Raw genomic sequence first — 6000 nt, 5'->3', positions numbered from 1 at the left:
TGGACTGATTGTGTCCTCTTCAGGCAAGTGCCCCTGAAATAGTAACCCTGTGACCTCTCTCTACCAGGTGAAGAGCACAAGGGACTCATCAGGTTTTGGTACCTGTGACTCTACAACCCCTGGAGAAAGCTCCACTGTTCCAGAATGCCTTCCTTCTACTGGAAAGAGGGCAGTAAATGTGTAGAGGCTGAGCGGACTGCCAGGACTCACTTCATGATCATGTGTGCTGAACCATAAAGTGATAAAATAAAGTGGCAGCCTTGATGGCCTTAGAATCTAAGGCTGAAATTATCTATTTCCAACTGCCTCCAGCTGAGAAGCGGTTCCCAGGACAGCACTGGGTAAACTCAAAAACATTCCCTCATAAACGTGATTGTTCAAGGGGGATGCAAGGGTTTAGTTCCTTAATGCCCAGTCAGCTGCTTCCCACATTCACCCAGAACAAGGGGCTCAGCCTCCAAATTCGTTCCCATACTTAGAGGCAGAACTAAAAACTGAGCTCAGGTTGTTTGGCACCAAAATTTGTCCTCTTAACCATACATTCTATTCCCTCCTGGCATGCAAATATCCAGGATTATGTATCTACATTCTACAGCTGCTGTTCTGTGTGCTCGGATAGATTTTCTGCTAACGATTTTCTAGCATTTAGCTGCGGAAGGACCGTAGGAAGAGATTCCACCTATCCATCTCTTTATCCCATGCCCTCTAAAGAATTTCCCCAACTTTTAGAGAGAGAGAGTCCTGAATCTAGTGAGGAATATTAGATCCCTAAGCAGAAATTTCTGAAACCCGTTTCCCATTTTTGTTATCTAAAAAAAAAAGTTCATTATCAAAAATGTCTAGTGAATGAATGAGTAAATGTCAATGACTGACTGAATGAATCAATCTCCAGGTCCTTGACAACTTAAGGATCTTGGACAAGGTCTGTGCTCATGATGAAAAAAAAAAAAGACAGTTTTGTTATTATGGACCACCCCCTGCAATTAGGTATCCGAAGAGATGGCCATTTACTGAACAAACACTTCTATAAGCATTTACTATGACTCGAACAGCGTGTTGGGCGTTGGAGATGTGACACACAAGGTCTCTGCCTTCAACACAGACTTCTGGAGATAAGGTGGAGGCATGAAAGTCAGTGTGGGCATTGGCCAGTAACTTGCATGCAGGAAGAAAACGGGGGTGGGGTTGGCGGGGCGGTGATGTAAAGACTGAAGATGCTCTTTCTAGTCAGTGAAATGAAGTTTCACATCCAGGTAGTGGGTTGGAAAGGGTTAAGAGGAAAGTTCTGGCGCAGCTGGCAGATGTAACCTGATCCCTCTCAGCAGTAGCCTGGGCTTTAAAACCTGGAAACCTGGAGGAATCACAGACACTGGGCTGGTTTTACTGGTCTCCCCTCACTGTTTAGAAAGCCAGGCCTTTCCTTGCAGAGCTGGTGTTTCTCTGGTGGCGTGAGTTACTCCTGGGTGTTGCTCAGTGCATCCATGTTCTGTGGCTTTTTACTAGTTGCAATTCTTAGGGTATGTCCGGGTCTCCAGTAATAGGGTAAGTCGAGAGGGCAACAAAAGAGAGATGTTATAAAATCACTGACTGTTTTAACGACATAACCCTGGCAACGTAACAGTTTTCAGACACAAATAGGACAAAATTCTTTCTACAGAGCTTTCCAAACCATTAATTCAGAGGTAGGAAACTTTCTCTTTCTATAGAGGGCCAGTGCGTGATTCAGTTAGAGCAACTTAATTTACGTTGGGGGGAAAATTTGGGCAAACCCCACTGCTCAGCAGAACCCTGCCTGCAAACATCTAAAGGCAAGTCCCTACATCAGAACCAAACCTCGACAATTATTAACCACGACCTGCCTTAGTTCTGGTTTATTTTACTAGGACCAAGAATCGAAACAAGCTTCCCCGGCAGGAAATGTTCTATGTCTATTACATAGCATGTGTTACGTGTTTAATACCTGGGGTGTTTAATCCTAGGAATGGACACTAGATGCTCCAAGGGTTAGGAGAGAGAAAAAACTCAGGATTAAGGTGGTTCCAGGAGCTTCATGAAAATAAAGGGTCTTCAGTTCTATTTTGAAGGAGGAGAAGGACTTGGCTGAGGTCATGAGAGTGTTTCAGGAGCAGGGGCAGGTGTGTCCTGTTTCTGAGGACTAGCAGCTGACCAGAGGTTTTTTTCTTTTTTCTTTTCAAAGAAAAGAAGAAAACTATGTAGATAAATGTAGTTGGAACAGAGAGTTCATTTGGGGGAGTAGCCCAAGATGAGGTTGAAAAAGTGAAGAGGGAGACGCCTGGGTGGCTCCGTCAGTTAAGCATCCACCTTTTGGTTTCTGCTCAGGTTATGTTATCAGAGTTCTGTGAATTTGAGCCCCGTGTTGGGTTCTGTGCTGACAGCTCAGAGCCTGGAGCCTGCTTTAGGTTCTGTGTCTTCCTCTCTTTCTGCCCCTCCCCAGCTCATGCTCTGTCTCTTTCTCTCCTTCAAAAAATAAGTAAACATTAAAAAAAAAGAAAAGAAAAAGTGAGACGGAGGCAATCTATGAAGGACCTTGGGTCTTCGAAAACAGAAAGGCTGGCTAGGAATTGGTATGAAGAGGTAGTTTAGTACATTTTCTTCTTTTTCCTAGGTTGCTTTATTCACTATATGATCATCAATTTGATGGGACGCAGAGAGAATATTATGAAAAAAAAGTTAGGATAAAGTGTTAAATCCAGCATCAGGTTCTAGTGCCACTGGGTGAAAATTCTAAGTAGACAAGAGAAATAACAATTACGAATGTCCCTAAATTTAAATTCCAGCAACCCAACAACCTGGGAAGCTTTGAAGCTGATGTAAAGCAGGAAGGTTCCCTTTAAAATTGGATCACGATTTAGAAGTAGTTGTATCTGAGTGGAGAGAACATTACTCTGTTTGCTCACCTGGCACTCTACCAACCTTGCAGGTGTCTGGGCATCTTGGAATGTAAATTTAAGCAGGGAAACTAGGAAAGTTTCCATTGACTGAATGGAAGGTCAAAGGAGTGTTGCAATGCAAGTAATTGGGGACCTATTTGTGATCAAAAGGCAAGTGTTTCATAGACTGCTTTGTAGAGGGTGCCCCTCAGTTTAGCGCGCATCCAATGTTTTCCAACATGCAAACTCCTTGAGACCAAGGGTGTAATTCCTTTGTGCTCCCCTGAATGTTGACCTGCCAGTGAGGTTTGGATAGTGTGAATGACAAGTGTCAATACAATTGTATTGATACTATTTAATTATCATGTAGTTGCATGTTTTATATTCCAAAGTTCTGAATAAATGGGTATGAAAAACTTCAGTGAAAGCTAAATTTATAAGCAGGTTTTAGTTAGCTGTAGGGAGGCATTTCGTTGTCTTCTGAACCCACTATCGTATGATACTCATCCTTAATTATATACTAAGGCAAGTGAGAAGGGGACCAGAATAATTAGGGAACTTTAATGCACACAAAACTACACCTTCGGTGAGTTTGCTTTTGTTGATTGGCTCTTCTCAATTTGTAGGAAGGCAGCCCATACCCTTGACCTTTTTTCCTCTACTGGGTCTCACTTCTCACTCTGACAGTCCTTTTTCAATACTCACCATACATGTACTTATCTGTCTCAGGACTGTTGACCCCATTAGACTATGTGCTCCGTGTGGACAGGGTCTGGGTTGCCGGGGCCAGGCACAAAGGCACTCACTGGCCCAGGGGCATCTCTGGGCTGTATGTAATCATACAGTATCATATGTAAGGCATCATTTTAATGTCTTCCCTCAAAACAGAAGTCTGCTTTGATTTTGTTTTAAGGGTCCACATCGGCTAGCTGAAGGCCCCAAGGTTGTTCAGTGAGCGTTTATTGAATGACAGCTAAAGATGCTTACATTTCAAACCTGAAGCTTTAAAGTGAAACGCAGGGAGAAATCTTGGTTCCACTTGTTGCTCAGTTCCCGGGGCGGCTCATCTTTCTCAGCAAATCCAACTCCATGTTGCTCCCACAGCTGGCAGACACACTGACATCTTCATCAGATGAAACTTTGCTGTAATTCTTCATTTGGAAAGCTTCATGGGCCTTTTCCTGGAAGCGGAGTGAAATGTGGAGGAGGTCACACGTTTGTAATGTCCCTCAACCACTGCTTTCTGATGAAATGGTTGAAAGAACAAGGGAGACTGCAATTGCGGGGATCTTAGCTGGAGCTGTGGTCTTTGGCCACCTGCTGGGTGGGAGGAAATGGGGCTTCTGGGACCCTCCCGCCTCAAGTGAGGGGTGGGGCAGTCCACCAGTCACACCTGCTAGCACCTTCTAAGGTCTCAGGTTTAATTCTAGCTCAAACCTGGACAAGCTGATGTTCCGGTCAGAACTGGCAGATGTTTGCCAGAATCCTAGTGGGCAGCCTGAGAAAATTAGCTTACAGGTTCCGGGTAGAATTCTTCGCCACCTTCACTTCATTTGTAAGCTTTTCTTTTCCCCTACTCCCCTTACTCTTGTGTGTTCCCTTCTCTACTCATTGATTCCTCCACCATGGCCTGTTCCCCATTCCTTCTGCACCCTTCCTTTCCTCTGCCCAACTTTGCTGTCCCTCCTCCACTGTGTCCCCACTTTCTGTCTTCATGCTCTTTCTCTCCTGTTTTCTCAGCTCCCTTACTTCTCTGGTCCTCAGTCTCTTTCTCCAGCTCTCTTTCTTTCTCTTCCTTTTACCTGCTACCCACTGACTTGCTGTTGCTCTCTTCCTTTTTCTCTAAGAATTTGTCCATGAAACGAGAGGAAAGGGGCTCCATGAAGTCTTTGGCTAGAAGGAAACATGGGTGGAAGCAGCTCTGATCACAGGCAGCCACTAAATTTGATTTGTAGTTGATCTTAAATGATTTTCAATTATGCAACTCATAAAGTGTGAGGATAAGGGAACCTGGCTGCATTTGGAGTTTGACTAATGGTTTCAAAGTGCTTTAAAGAGTTTGGCATTTGCCAGCCTTCCTTTCTTCCCCTAATCCTCAAACCCATGAGCTTTTATGGGAAACATAATCCTCTTTTCTGATTCATTTACACTTAGCTCATCTGAGTATTGTTTTGTAAAAACCATCTAAAGTCCAAGAAGTTTTATGAGATCTTTAAAGACTTTTTTTTTTTTTTTTGAACCAGGAAGTTTCATACTGCCAATATAAATGGACCTTGAAACGTAGGGGGCGTGGGTCCAGAAACCATGGCATTAAACTGGGTCTAGAATTGGCAAAGGCTGGTCCACATGCCTGACAGGAACTGGGCTTTCACTTTCAGAATAATACTGACTTGAATGTTAAGGTGAGTAACCATCTCAGGGTACACAGCACTTTTCTCAATGATCATCTTGCTAGTTATGCAGATCGCAAGAGACTGATGTGCAAAACTGAGACTTTGCTAGTATTTCCTGACTACGGTGAGGCCACTTACTTATGTGTATATCACTTCATTAATGGTTGTGAATGCAGACATGTATACTCACACGTGTGTGGGTCCTTTAGGGATGAGACAGACAATCATGTGAGATTCTTTCTTTGGTTGCATTTCAGAGTTGATCTCACTATGAGATATCCAAATCTGTCATAAAGCCGTTTGTAATCCAGCTGAAGAGTGGTTGAGATACCCACTTTTCATTGCTTTGGATAAAGAGAAAGGAAGACTGCATTGTATCTTTTTTTAAAAGTTTATTTATTTACTGGGAGAGAGAGAGAGAGAGAGAGAGAGAGAGGCAGAAAAAGAGGGAGAGAAAATCCCAAGCAGGCTCTGCATTGTCAGCATGGAGCCTGATCTGGGACTTGAACTCATGAACCATGACACCCTGACCTGAGCCGAAATCAAGAGTCGGACGCTTAGCAAACGCTTAGCAGGCGCCCCTGCATTGTATCTTCTTGATGGTAGGGACCATTTTTCTGCAGAGCCATAGAGAGTGGTCAAAGTCATTGCTCTCCCCAAATGCAAGGACTTCCGGTTGACCCCAAGGCCCTCAGGAAACAGCTCAGAGGGGTGAA

Source organism: Acinonyx jubatus, chromosome A3 (genome assembly GCF_027475565.1).
Source record: "Acinonyx jubatus isolate Ajub_Pintada_27869175 chromosome A3, VMU_Ajub_asm_v1.0, whole genome shotgun sequence".
Taxonomy (NCBI): Eukaryota; Metazoa; Chordata; class Mammalia; order Carnivora; family Felidae; genus Acinonyx; species Acinonyx jubatus.
Note: the sequence above shows the minus strand (reverse complement) of the source record.